Genomic DNA, 15,442 nt, shown 5'->3' with positions numbered 1-15,442 from the left:
CCCAAGTGTCCATCAATGGACAAGTGGATTAAAAAGCTATGGTATATAAATACAATGGAATACTATGGAGCCATAAGAAGAAAGGAAATCTTACCTTTTGCAACAACATGGATAGACCTGGAAACTATTATGTTAAGTGAAATAAGCCAGGCAGAAAGAAAAATATCATATGACCTCACTCATTTGAGGAATTCACTGAACAATGTGAACTGAGGAACGGAATTGAGACAGAGAAGAGATCAAAGAGACCAGAGGAAAAGAGGACAGAGAGAAAGGGGATGATAGGATGGGATAAACCTGAAGGGAAGGGGGGAGGGTGCTATGGAGAGGGGGCAAAGGAGATGTTGAGGGGAATTTGGGGAGGGGGATGCATTCGGGGCAATACTAGAATCTATGTAAACACAATAAATTTTAAAAAAGGAAACATTTTAATATTTAGACACTATGTCATTCAAACTCTGTAGACCTGTGCTAACACAGAAACCACTAGCCAATCATGACTATTGAGTCCTTGAAATGTAGCTATATTCTAAACTAAGATTTTCTATAGGTATAAAAATTACACTAGATTTGGAGACTTAGTAAAAAAAAGGCAAATTAACTCACTAATAATTTTATATTGTTACATGTTGAAATATTAATACTTCAAATATATTGAATTAAATAAACTATTCTTTATATTAGTTTCAAAAAATGTACTGATTAATCTAAAGCTTTACTAATGTCTCATTATTCTATGTGTGATAAATAAACATGGAAAAGTCTTCTAAGGAGTATTTAAGTTAAACAAATAAATTCTGGCTACATCAAGTAAAAAAAACACATAATTTTTTAGCTATGAGACTAAATTTTTAGAGACATGAAACATACATGATCAGAACTAGGGTTCATCCTAAAAGCTTCTATATCCCTGACAGCAACCCCATGTCCTGGGGAAAATTATTTCAGAGAAATAGTTCTGCTGAGATTTAGATTTTTCAACTTTCTGCTCACCTGCTCATGCTGTTCACACCTGTGACTGTGGATGAGGTCCTCCTTTTCCTTTATTTGAGTGATCGAAAAAGGCTTTAATTTGTCAGGGCAAGGATAAATTATAAAAGGGCAATTTAGCTGTTATATTCTCTTTGTCATTTCAATTTATTTTTAATTATTATTAAAGTGTAGTTGATATACATAATATTAGTTTCATGTTCACAACATAGTTATTCAACATTTATGATGTAATCACAATAGTCCTAGTTACCATCTGTCACCATAAAAAGTTGCTCTGATATTATTGCCTACATCAGGGATCAGGAACCTTTTTGGCTGAGAAAGCCATGAATGCCACATATTTTAAAATCTAATTCTGTGAGAGACATACAATATGTTTAACACTAAATACAAGTAAATGTGTGCATTTTATGTAAGATCAACACTTTTAAAGTACAATAAGTCTCTGAATTTTTTTAATAACATTGTTATGCTGTTGCTAACCAATGATGAATAAAGTACTTCTTACCATTAATGTGACTTCTGATGCTGCATGGTTCTGCTAATGGCTTTGTAATCTGGTTGATATGTGGTGAGGTTAAGCTTCATGCAGGCATTGAGACTTCCATCCATTAAGCATGATCATAGATTGGTCTTAACATTCTTTAGATGTGAGAAAGACTGCACACACGCATACGTAGAGACAAACATTGTCAGTACAGCAATACCCACATGCGCAGTGTGTGTTATGTGATGGGAGGCACGTTCCAAGTTTTGCCAATCAGCTGGTCCGAGGATTTAAGTTTTTTCATTTCTCCCCACTGTGTTTGCTCGCTTGCTGTTGTGCAAGTCTTTCCAAATCTTTATTCAGTGACTTGGAAATTATTCACCCACTTGTCTGAGGCCTCACGTCAGCAGCTTGTAGCTCAAAATCTTGAATGGAGATATCGGGGATATAACTCAGGTCGGTGCTGTCCACTGCACACTCGTGTGGGTGAATGATGAACTTAAAAAGACAAGTGCACTCATGAAATTTTCCAAAATGTGCTTTGAATGACTTCAGGAGATTATATGTGAAGCCTGCTAGCTGCTGGAGATCAAGATGTTAAGCAGAGTCACTTGCTGTGCATGTATCTGTAAACTCTCCCAGTTATTCAAAGTGTAGTAAACGACTTGTTTCAATGTCAGCAATGAAGAGTTCCAGCCTGTGTTCAAATGCAAACACTGCTTGTTGAAGGGATAAGACTGTATTTCCAATGCCTTGCATTTTTATATTGAGCTGGTTCAGATGTTCAGTCATGTCCAGGAGATAGTAAAACTTCAGGAACCACTCAGTGTTAGCTAACTCAGGATACTCGATGCTTTTCATTTCAAGAAAAGTCCAGATTTTGCTCAGACAAGCCACAAAATGGCTGAGCACCTTTCCTCTTGACAACCAATGCACATTGCTGTGCAGAAGCAGACCAGAATAATTTTTCCCAACTTCATCTAGTAGTGTTTTAAACTGGCGATCATTTAAAGCTTGGGCAACAATAAAGTTGACTACCTGAATGAACAGCGACATCATCTCACCAAGCTGCTCGCCACACATCTGAACACAAAGTTCCTCCTGATGTAGGATGCAGTGAAAACTTAGGATGGGTCTCTTTTCATGTTCACAAAGAAGCGCTACGAATCCTGTTTTTCCCCACCATGCACAGAGCACCATCAGTACACACCGAAATAAGTTTATCCATTGGTAGATTTTTTTCTTTAGCAAACTCAGTGAAAGACTTGAATAAATCCTCCCCTCTTGTTGTCTCGTTCATAGGCAAAACAGCAAGACTTTCCTCTCATAGTGTGTCACTGACAGCATTCCTTGCAATCACGCTGAACTGAGATAAATAAATGGCTTACGTCTGTTGACTCATCCAAAGCGAGAGAAAAGAATGGTGCTGCATTTATGTTCTTGACTTGGGTTCCCTCAATTTGATTTGCCATCATGATGGTACGATCGTGAACAGTTCTTGCTGACAGAGGCATGTCTTTTGCTCATTTGATTATCTTGTCTTTACCCAAAAAGTCATCAAAAAGTTCATTGGCAACATCAAGCATGAATGTTTTGGCATACTCCCCATCTGTGAATGGCTTTCTGTCTCTCACAATTGCTAAAGCACCAGCAAAGCTAGCTGAATTCCAGTCACCTTGTTGGGTCCAAACACGGAGTTGCTGTTGACTAGCTTGCACTCTGCACAGTAGCTCTTGACATGCTTTCTTCCTGCTGTCCCCCACTGGATATTTCAATGCAAATGTAGTATGGGGTGTGTGAAGTGCCACTTTATATTTGACCATTTAATCGATGCAATTTTATCATCACATACTAGACACATTGCAGAACCTGCTCTCTCCTCAAAGGTGAATTCCTCTGTCCATTCCTGCTGAAAAGTATGATACTCTTCATCTTTTTTTCTTTTTGCCATCTTCTTTGTCAAAAGGGTTTCTGCAATTAGTTAGCTGACTACTTGAGTAAAAGGGGGAAAGTTTACTTCCTAACCTTACAATGACCTGTGTACATTACGCATTATCCAATAAAAATTTGGTGTTGTCCTGGAGGACAACCGTGATTGGCTCCAGCCACCTACAACCATGAACATGAGCGGCAGAAAATGAACGGATTATAATACATGAGAATGTTTTATATTTTTAACTTTATTATTTTATTAAAGATTTGTCTGCAAACCAGATGCAGCCATCAAAAGAGCCAAATCTGGCTCGTGAGCCATAGGTTCCTGACCCCTGGCTTATATTTTTGTGGTTACGTCTTTATGGTTTATCCTCTATGTGTCTTTTACTACATCAATAGAGGAATAAGAAATTCTCTTATCTTTCTTAGTCAGAAGTTTCTTTTATTTTCTTGAAAATAGAACCTGTGTCAAATCAAGCACCAAATATATTCTTTTCATTAAAGGACTTGGACTTGTGTGAGGTAGAGTAGTGAATATAATTTATGCAGGGCACTATGATTATTATATGTTAGCTATGAAAAAAAATGATATGCATATTACAACTATTCAATCAAAGCCCTTAACTCCTGTAACAATTTAACAGATCATGGATGTCCTCCTCAGTTTTAGAGCAGCTTTCTGTTCTTGCAGGAGACTGCCCTAGAAATAGCTCTCTCTTAGAGTTCTGTATAGAATATAAACATACCAGCTTCTCAAGGATCATGTTTGTGTAAAGGAAGACCTGTTTTCACTACAAAGGTGACATCTTGTCTCTCCTAGCCTAAACTTTTATGTAACACTAACTAAGAGTCCTTGACTTGATCTTTCCTGACACTTGGGAGGTATTGTTGGCAAATCTTGATTAAAAGATTATAGAGGGATCCCTCCTCTCAAAAAAAAAAAAAAAAAAAAAAAGCTAATTTAGTGAAGCCATCAAAATTTTCCTTAGTTTTCAGTTGGCAAAAATCACTGGGCATCTCAACAGTGGATCAGGATGCATGGACCACATTTGTCTTGAAGGGAAGTTTTTGTTCTGATAATATTTCACACATTGTGGGGAAAAGCAGAACAAATACAAATTTGAAAAATGCTGGCAAAATAATTATAGTAGTTCTTGAAATATCCAGAGAAGCTGGGTGACAATTCCAAATGCCTATGTATGAAAAAGCAAAGCAGCAGCACTAATTTTAGAGTGAAAAGTCTCCTTTCCTTATCCTGTCCTCCCAACTCCAGTAGCAACATTTTCAGCAAGCAATTCATGTGCAACCAATACATAGGCAGATGAAATAAACAAAATGAGATGAGGTACATGGTTTGAACTTTGGTGGACAGCAATATCCCCATTCCACATTTCCATTATTCTGTGATTCAGCCAGAGCGTAAACCAAATACTAACAAGATGCTTAAGTAAGAATCAGTCCTTCTGTAAGGAGAAGGATGACTGAGGAGCTCTAACAAAAATGGCATCCAGAAAGTCCCATGTTACTCCTATGTTTTTTTTTAAATGTGTGATCTTCCTCAAAATAATTAGGAAAATATTTCTTGGCATATCTTTACTTGTTTGAGACATGTCCATCTTTTTCTATCATTCTGCTCCTCTCTTTATCTATTTCTCTTTCCATTAAAAAAAAACACATTACCATCATTGAGTTAAGTAAACACTTTTTTAAGTCTCGGCTTGTTTTATCATGAGTCCCTTTTTGATTTGATTACATTCCCCTCTCTTAGGCTTCCCAATTTCTTTTATTTTCCTCCTCTTAAAGGTATCTATTCTGCTGTTTTAAATTTATATGCAAAAACACATATATGCAAACATATTTTATATGTGCACATATAAAAACACATGTATCTCAATTGATTACTCATTTGATGTTTTTTTTTATTTAAAGGAGGTCCTTAATTTAGATGAAATAAAATCTACTAGTTGGTTCCAAGCAGTCTCCCTCCAGAAATAGTGCTCTTAACCACATTTTTACAACCCAACCTATATGCCTCTCCAGATAACAGTCATTGCTGTTTTTACTAAAGCTGACCACTTTGTGAACAAATAGAAATTAAAATGTTTATGTGTGTATTATAACGAGGGGACCTTCTTGACTAATCCAAATTCTGTTGGGTCCAAATACCCACAATTCTGAAAAAGATTGTCAACACTAAATGTTCCTTAAATCTGTTTTACTCAGCCAGTCACCAATGTTTCGGGCTCCCTCAGTTGAAATAATTCTTTATGTTTCTTTTTTTTTTTTAATTTTTTTAAGATACATTTATTTATTTATTTATTCATTTTTAGAGAGGAGAGAGAGAGAGGAGAGAGAGACAGAGAGAGAGAGAAAGGGGAGGAGCTGGAAGCATCAACTCCCATATGTGCCTTGACCAGGCAAGCCCAGGGTTTCGAACCGGCGACCTCAGCATTTCCAGGTCGACGCTTTATCCACTGCGCCACCACAGGTCAGGCAATTCTTTATGTTTCTCTTGTGTTTAGAATGTTTTGGGAGCAGAGGACTTTGTTCCAGACTAATTTATTCATTTTTTTAGAGAGGAGAAGGAGAGACAGAGGGAGAGAGAGAGAGAGGAGAGAGAGAAAGAGAGAAGGGGGAGGAGCTGGAAGCATCAACTCCCATATGTGCCTTAACCAGGCAAGCCCAGGGTTTCAAACCAGCGACCTCAGCATTTCCAGGTCGACGTTTTATCCACTGCGCCACCACAGGTCAGGCTCAGACTATCTTTATAAGGATGGTAAAATAGGAAATAATCTTAGAAGATAGAGATACCTCTTCTTTCAGAGCAAAGAACAAGCATGCTTACTGCTTATTAAGAAATATTAGGGTAACCTAAACTCAGGATTCTTATCCTGAAACACTGTGGAAAGAGTATTGTCTATGGGAGTTGAGGTTCAGAGAACTGATGCAAGTGTGATGACTACGATATTCATCTTTGTTGAAGAATCTCATGTCTTCAGTTAGTGTGCATGAGGCTGTGGCATGTGAACTTGTTATGGTACATGCAAGATAAAAATCTCACAACCTATGTTGCCACCATTCCTAATAGTTATTAATCTGTTTGTCACTTGTTTGTACTCCCATTTGCTAACATAATTCAACTCTCTTTCTCTGAAACATCCTTTGTTTTTTTCTTAGACTCATATTCTTAGATCATTATCTTTAAAATTTATGACATATTACCTTGGAGTTTATTTTAATTTTTACGGCTTTTGCTTTTTAAGTGTCTATGAATTCCTCCCATTCTACTACCAAATCTTTAAATGACTAGGTTTCCAGTGTGTAAGATGTAAACTCTCTTTCTTCTCCCACTGTATTCTCCTGATAGAAAATGGCCTCACCTACACACATTACTATAATTATCATCATGATTCACAATTTTACTAACTCTAAATCCTCAGACATCTTTTTTGGATTCCACACCATAGTATGTTTCTCCTGCTTAACATTTTCATCTAGATATCTCACAGAAACTTAAACTCAACAAATTTGAAACAAAACTAGCAATTATTCTCTTTCACACCTACTTTTACAGGTTTCCTGTCTTGATAATTGAGCCACCATCTACCTAGTGATTTAAGGCAGAGATTGTTATACTCATATTTAATTAATCATAAAATCCTCTTGATTATATTCCTGAAATATCATTTGAAGTAGCCTGTTTTGTTTTGTTTTTTCCATTTCCACATTCCTGCCCTGTTCTAAGAAACCATCACCCATATCCCATACGGTCACAATTTACTGAATATGATTTCGGCCTCCAGTCTTGCTCCCTGCTAAACCATTTCTATTCTAGACACATTACCTGTTCAGAGTAAAAATCTATTTATTTAAATTTCATATCTAAAATCTATGAAAGGCCTCCTTACATATCATTTATAATGAAGTCCCACAGACTCAATGAAACCTGTAAGACCATGAATTATTCTGGGCCAATCTCATACCATACTACTCTTTTCCTCACTTCCTGCACTCCAGCTCTCAAATACAAGGTGCTTTAATCTTCTTTAGAATCTAAGAAAATTCTCTTCATTCCACCTTGAATGTCTTCTTCACTGTGATGGGTTAAAATTCTTTTTTTTCCCCCCTTGTTACTCCCTTCTAGAGCCAAAATTTCCTGTCCTTGAAACTTCTGGCATGTAAATGCTTTAAACAACCTGAGGTAGTTCTGGGTCTAAACCTTAAGAAAACCAGACAAATTTTCCTATTTCTTGTTTTTTGAGTCTTGAGTTAACATCTAAGAAATTGGACTAACTTTAAGACAGACAAAGTGGAAAGGCTACATGAAGAATCAAGACATTATAACTATACAGAAAGGGAGAAGCCCAGACATACCAGGTAGCCCCAGCCTTTAAAACATATGCCACCTAAGTGACAGACAACTTAAATATTCTAGCCTTGCTAAGATGTCTTATGACTGCAATAACAACCGACATCATGTAAAACAGAATTATCCTACTAAGCAATCAATCTCACCATCATTAAAGCTAATAAAATAATTATTTTAATAAACCACTAAGAGTTGAATTGGCTTCTTAGCAATGGAGTTGCTTCATCAGAAGTAAGAAATACTATGACCAGGATCAAGGCATTCTATAAATCCACTGATGGTTCTTTTGGCAGAAAATTTTCCAGCAGGCCAAGTAAGCTTGTGTTTAGCGTGACTTTCTAGTGAGAGTAAACCATTTCCTCTTTCATGATGGAAGTAGTTGAAAGTAATCATTCTGTCCTAAGTGGTTTGCTGGTGATCCCAGAGAATGGTACCATATTGGATATTTAGTTTTAGATCCTGCTGTTTGCAAGTGAGACAGTTAGAGATGGCTCTATCCAGACCAGTTTTGAATAATTAAAGCAAAGTCCATGTTGTTATGCTTGAATACCATCAAGATCACTTTGTTCATGGGTATTTTGGGCAAGACAGAGGAGACTGACCAAAACTTGGATTTGCAGAAGTAGTTGGGTTGCTACTACATGATGAGAATGGAGAAGGATATGTTTTGGAATTCAGAATACTGTCTAGAGTACTTAAATTATTTCAAACCCAGTATTATTTCAAGATTTGTAGAATGTTCTAGCCTTTTTGGCAGTGTTAATTTCATATTAGAAAAGAAAGAAATACAAGTGTAAGTCATATTTCTAGCAAGAATAATGCACATGTTTAGATCACAAAGGACTGAACTCAAGAATACTTTTGTGTTTGAAAAAGAATTAGACTTGGAAATTAAGTCCTGGACAACTTCTGAGTAGCTATGTTAGGTATAATTAATTGAACTAATTAATTATTATTCATTAACAGACAAAGTGGACAGTACACAAAGTGGCAAAGCACTGACATATAATAAAAAATAAAAGGACACTAGAACTAATGGAAGGCCAAAGATAAACAATGCAAATTGACCATAAATGAAGCATAACTCTGGAAGAGAGTCTTGCTGCCAAAATGTATCCAAGAATTAGAAAGTGGCTTTACTACCCATTTTCTGTCCCCTGACTCCTTTTATTTCATTGCCATCAACTCTCTCTTCTATGAGTTTATGGAGTAATTGAAAATACAAAATTAACATGAGATTACAAGTAATTTATTTTTAAGAATGAAACTTTAGAACTACGATCCTGGAACTAAAACAATGAGCAAGTTAATTTCTCAAGTTTAAGATTTCACATGAAGTTTTAAGCGTATACAAATTTACAGGGAAGTGATTAAGATTAAATAAGAGAATGTCTAAGTAGCATCTAACATAGTGTAAGTTCTTTAAAAATATATTAAAGAGAGAAAAAATTTTTAAGTATTTATTGAGCATTTAATGTGTCACAAACACTGGGGAAACTTCAATTTCATTAAATTTGCAATAATACTTATTATAAATACAGAAATCTGTGGATTTATCATCTTAAAAAATAATATTTTATGCTAGCTAAAGAAGATCCTGAGAGTTGATTAATGTTTTTCCTATGCAATAATATTTGTTTTATCTATGTGTCTACTATAAAAGATATAAATAAAAAATTTAAATACTCTTAGAACATGGCATTTTATATGAGGTTAATTTATATCTAGTAGATTTTTCTAAAGCCTGAACATCTCATCTAGATAAAAAAAATTAACCTACACATTAGATATTTAAATAGGGCCATAATAAATCAACTAGTTTTCTAGTTTGTTTTGGACACCATTAAAGTATTCAGCTATAATCTGATATCATACTTTTGTAATGCCTGGTTATAGAAAATTCTCAACTGTTAAATAAATAAAAGGGTCAACTCATATTCTAAATTCAGTCTTTAAAATTCTTTTATTTTTATTTCCAAATTGTTGCCTGGGCAGGAAATGCTTCCCCCACCTTTCATATGGAAATTATTTCCACAGTACGCACCATCAATATTCATCAAATATCACACCAATTAACAAACTGTGAATAATTTGGAATAAAAATTTAATGCATGAAAATCCACAAACATCTAGGTGGCTGTTAATAAGGCTATGTTTGAGGCAATCACACACAAATTTAATTTTAAATATACTTCCCTTAAGGAAGGGTTATCAATGTTAATTTAAGAATTTAATTTGTATGGTGTTTTAATAAAATATCTTTCTAGGAAGGGGCAAAGATATCATGCCAGGAATTTTACTTATCAACCAAACATTTAATTTTCTTTTATGGAATAGAAATAGATTATTCCCTTTATATTTATGTAACTTCTTTGTGGAATTTACATAATTCTACAGTATTTTAGTATAAAACCATAGAAATTCTTTGAATATATAATCCATAAAAATTAATTTTAAAATTAGTAGTTAAAGGACTTTCTTTTTCAGTTTTAAGCAATAATAAAGTTTAGTAAAGGCACTTTGAGGTTGATCAATTTTATAGGTGAGCTTAAACTGATTGAAAATGTATATTATTCCTTGTTCGTGGGTAGGAATAATAAATACAATCAAAATGGCCATATTATCCAAAGCTATATACTAATTTAATGCAATTCCCATCAAAATTCCTATGACATTCTTTAAAGAAATGGAACAAAAAATCATCAGATTTATATGGAACTATAAAAAACCCCATTTAGCCAAAGCAAAAAGAATGAAGCTGGGGCATTACAATACCTGACTTCAAACTATATTATAGGGACAATCAAAATAGCATGGTTTTGGCAGAAAAATAGACACTCAGACCAATGGAGCAGAATAGAAAGTCCAGAAATAAAACCACATATATATGGTTAAATAATTTTTGATATAGGGACCAACAACACACAATGGAGAAAAGGAAACCTCTTCAACAAATGGTGCTGGGAAAACTGGAAAGCCACATGCAAAAGAATGAAACTTGACTACAGCTTGATCCCTTGTACGAAAATTAATTCAAAATGGATCAAAGACCTAAATATAAGACCTGAAACAATAAAGTACATAGAAGAAGACATAGGCACTAAACTCATGGACCTGGGTTTTAAAGAGCATTTTATGAATTTGACTCCAAAGGCAAGAGAAGTGAAGGCAAAGATAAATGAATGGGACTACATCAGACTAAGAAGTTTTTGCTCAGCAAGAGAAACTGACAACAAAATAAACAGACAACCAACTAAGTGCGAAATGATATTTTCAAACAACAGCTCTGATAAGGGCCTAATACCCAAAATTTACAAAGAACTTATAAAACTCAACAACAAACAAACAAACAATCCAATAAAAAAATGGGAAGAGGACATGAACAGACACTTCTCCCAGGAAGAAATACAAATGGCCAACAGATATATGAAGAGATGCTCATCTTCATTAGTTATTAGAGAAATGCAAATCAAAACTACAATGCGATACCACCTCACACCTGTTAGATTAGCTATTATCAACAAGACAGGTAATAGCAAATGCTGGAGAGGCTGTGGAGAAAAAGGAACCCTCATTCAACTGTTGGTGGGAATGTAAAGTAGTACAACCATTATGGAAGAAAGTATGGTGGTTCCTCAAAAAACTGAAAATAGAACTACCTTATGACCCAGCAATCCCTCAACTGGGTATATACCCCCAAAACTCAGAAACATTGATACGTAAAGACACATGTAGCCCCATGTTCATTGCAGCATTGTTCACAGTGTCCAAGACATGGAAACAACCAAAAAGCTCTTCAATAGAAGACTGGATAAAGAAGATGTGGCACATATACACTATGGAATACTACTCAGCCATAAGAAATGATGACATCGGATCATTTACAACAAAATGGTGGGATCTTGATAACATTATACAGAGTGAAATTAGTAAATCAGAAAAAAACAAGAACTACGATTCCATACATTGGTGGGACAGAAAAAGGAGACTAAGAGACATGGACAAGAGTGTGGTGGTTATGGGGGGGGTGTGTGGGAGGGAAGGAGGACAGGGGGAGGGGGAGGGGCACAAAAAAACTAGATAAAAGGTGACGGAGTGATGGGTATGCAACATAAGTGAATGATAAGATAATCTGGACATATTTTCTTTGAATATATGTACCCTGATTTATTGATGTCACCCCATTAACATTAATAAAAATTTATAAAAAAAAAGAAAAAAAGAAAATGTATACACATTCTAGTTGGTTTTCCAACTTAGTGTTTTAAAACAGGCAACTATTATACCAGATATATTATAATATTTGTCTGATTGTTTAAACTTGGATACATAAGTAGAAAGGATGGCAATCTCTTCTATCCAATGAGGATATCTAGATTCAAAAGATTTACGTAATTTTCCCAATGAGTGGTATGTGGCAGAATGCAGAGCTAGATTAGATAGAGCTTTCTCTATCCTTATTGAGTTTTTCCCCTTCTCAGTCAAAAAATAAAGGAAAGTCAACAGAAGTTGAGGAGAAGAAATGATAAGGATATAAGCAGAAGTTAATTAAATTGAAAATAAATATGTAACAGAAAGGATGAACAAGAAAGCTAATTCTTATAAAGACTAATAAAGTAGATAAATCTTTGGTGTAACAAATCTAGGATAAAAAAACAGTGCAGATAAAGAATATTAGAAATGCAAAGGAGAATTAATTATAGCTAGAACTAATTATAGACTTCTTAAATATTATATGAAAAATACAAAAATGCCCTATGACAAATTTGAAGATAAAGATAGCCATTTCTTGAAAAATATATGAATAGAAAACCTGAAGAGATGTCTCATAATTAAAGTAGTTCAACCTACTGGTAAGAATTTATGATAAAAATTATTCTTTAACAACAAAAACCAGTAACACATTGTAGGGTCTATATGACTTTTTAGGCATTTTTTTTTTTTACAAGGACACAAAGAGAGAGTCAGAGAGAGGGATAGATAGGGACAGACAGGAATGGAGAGAGATGAGAAGCATCAATCATCAGTTTTTTTGTTGCGATACCTTAGTTGTTCATTGATTGCTTTCTCATATGTGCCTTGACTGCGGGCCTTCAGCAGACCGAGCAAGTCCAGAGACCTTGGGCCAAGCTGGTGAGCATTTTTTATTTTGCTCAAGCCAGATGAGCTTGCGCTAAAGCTGGCAACCTCGGGGTCTCGAACCTGGGTCCTCGGCATCCCAGTCCAACCAATGCTCTATCCACTGCGCCACCGCCTGGTCAGGGTTTTTTTTTTTACTCTCTTCTTTTTTTTTCTTTTTCTTATTTATTCATTTTTATAGAAAGGAGAGAGAAGGAGGAGAGAGAAGGGGAGGGGGGAGCAGCAGGAAGCATCAACTCCCATATGTGACTTGACCAGGCAAGCCCAGGGTTTCAAACTGGTGATTTCAGCATTTCCGGGTCGATGCTTTATCCACTGCACCACCACAGGTCAGGCGACTTTTTAGGCGTCTTAATCAAATATTCAAATATTATACAAATTCCCAAGAGCAAGAACAAAATGAGGAGGGGGTATATTTTCATCCCATTTTATGAAGCTAATACAACTTTGTTAAGAAAATCAGGTAAGAAGAGCATGAAGAAAGAAAACTACATTCTGGAAATTCTACTCATAAACATAGATTTAAAAAACAAAAACAAAAATAAATAGCATACCAAATCTTGCAATGAGCATTTGGACACATCAATTAGTAAGTTTTTAATCCATTCAGAGAGTATTTGTCTTTTCTTTCATTTAATCCATTTGTATTTACTTGATTTCTGCTTTATTTCTACCTTATATTAAATTACATAGTTTCTATTTGTCCTGACCCTCTCTCACTTTCTTTGAGTTTCCTTCTGATCAAATGAGCATTTTTTCTTCCTTATTATTTTCCATTAACTTACCTTTTTATTTCTGTTCTTTTTTCTCATTTTTTCTTTCCTGCTTTCTTTCATTATAATGTGTCGATTTTCTTCTTGTTTAATTTCTCTATTCCTTTATGTATTTGGAAGTTGGAGGCTATCCCTTTATACAGATTTTAAATCTAAATTTTATATGTATTTTTATTCTTATCTAGTTCAAAGACTTCAAAAAGCTTCAGCTCCAATTTCCACAATTCCTAATTTGTGTAATATTGTCGTCTAATTTTTTTTCTTCTAAAGTGTAGTCAATTTTTATTTTGATTTCCCTAAAGATTTTCCTACATGTTTGATCATCATTCCTTTTGCATGTTAGACTTACAGAAGTTGAAACTCTGTGGGTAATCAATTTCTCAGTTTTTGTTTGGAAATGCCTTTGCTTCACCCTCATAATCAAAAGATACTGTTGATGGGTACAGAATTCAAAGTAAACAGTTTTTATATTCATTCTGCATAAAGATAGTAGTAACAATATTTAAACATTTATTTCTTTTATTCTTATTTTTTTGTGTTAGTTGTTTCTCCCCCCACCCCCCATCTCTTTGTTTTCCTGGGCCTTTTTAGAATACTGCTCTTGGTAATATCTTTTAGTTTTCTAATTCTCTTGTTACATGTATTTATCTTAGATTTAATTGAGCCATTGAACTTTTACAATCTATTTTTTTTATTTCTCCAAAGTTTTATTTACTACTTTTAAAATAGTTTTATAATCTTCTATAGATTCTATTTTTTAAAGTAATATTTCCAGTCTATCCATTATGCCTTTATATTATATATATATAAATAAATTTATATCTACATATAAATATACTTTTTCAAAATATTCTGATTTTGATGGTTATATTTTCTATATATATCCTATGTGTTTCTTTATTGTTTTATACTTAATGTTTATAGTAAATGTCTACATTCTGGAGAAATACTTTATTTGATATTCTAGTTCATTGGCTGGTTTATTACTGTTTCTTTTCAGACATTCAGCTGAGAATTTATTTTGAAAACATGTTTAAATTTCCATATATTCCAAGCATCTCAGAAGGATATTAGATAATATCCCTGATGAACATATTTGCTAAAATTCTCAACAAAGTATTAGCAAAGTGAATCCAGCAATACAAGAAAAAAATCATACATCATGATCAAGTGGGATTTATTTCAAGGAAATAAGGTTGCTACCACATTTACAAATCAATATGTGTAATACACCACATAAACAAAATGAAGGATAAAAATCACATGATTATATCAATCAATGCAGAAAAAGGTTTGACAAGAACAACACTGTGGTGATTGCCAGGGGTGTGGAGTAGGGTATGAAAGGGTAAATAAAGACTTGATTTGCAGGAGAGAACACACAATACTGTGTACAAAGATGTGTTGTATATAATTGGGTACCTAAAACCTGTGTCACCTCAATATATTCAGTTGAAAAAAAAAGGATATTAGCTAAACTTATATATGTATGCCCATTCTCTACCATTTGACATATCAACTGTTTTACTATGTAAATAATACTAGAATGGGCATAGAGAGATATACATTTTTATACATTCATAATTACTTCCATAAAAGCATTCTGGAATTGAAATTATTATATGACACATTTAAAAAAAACTGAGAGGGTTGGTTGAACAGTGGCCAATGGACATCAAATTTAATATTTAGGATAATGTTCTGGGGTATTACTTAGTCTCTAAAGAGAAACAGAAGATTCAATTT

This window comes from Saccopteryx bilineata, chromosome 5, assembly GCF_036850765.1.
Source record: "Saccopteryx bilineata isolate mSacBil1 chromosome 5, mSacBil1_pri_phased_curated, whole genome shotgun sequence".
Taxonomy (NCBI): Eukaryota; Metazoa; Chordata; class Mammalia; order Chiroptera; family Emballonuridae; genus Saccopteryx; species Saccopteryx bilineata.
The sequence above is the reverse complement of the archived record's forward strand: the minus strand, read 5'-3'. Positions refer to the sequence as shown.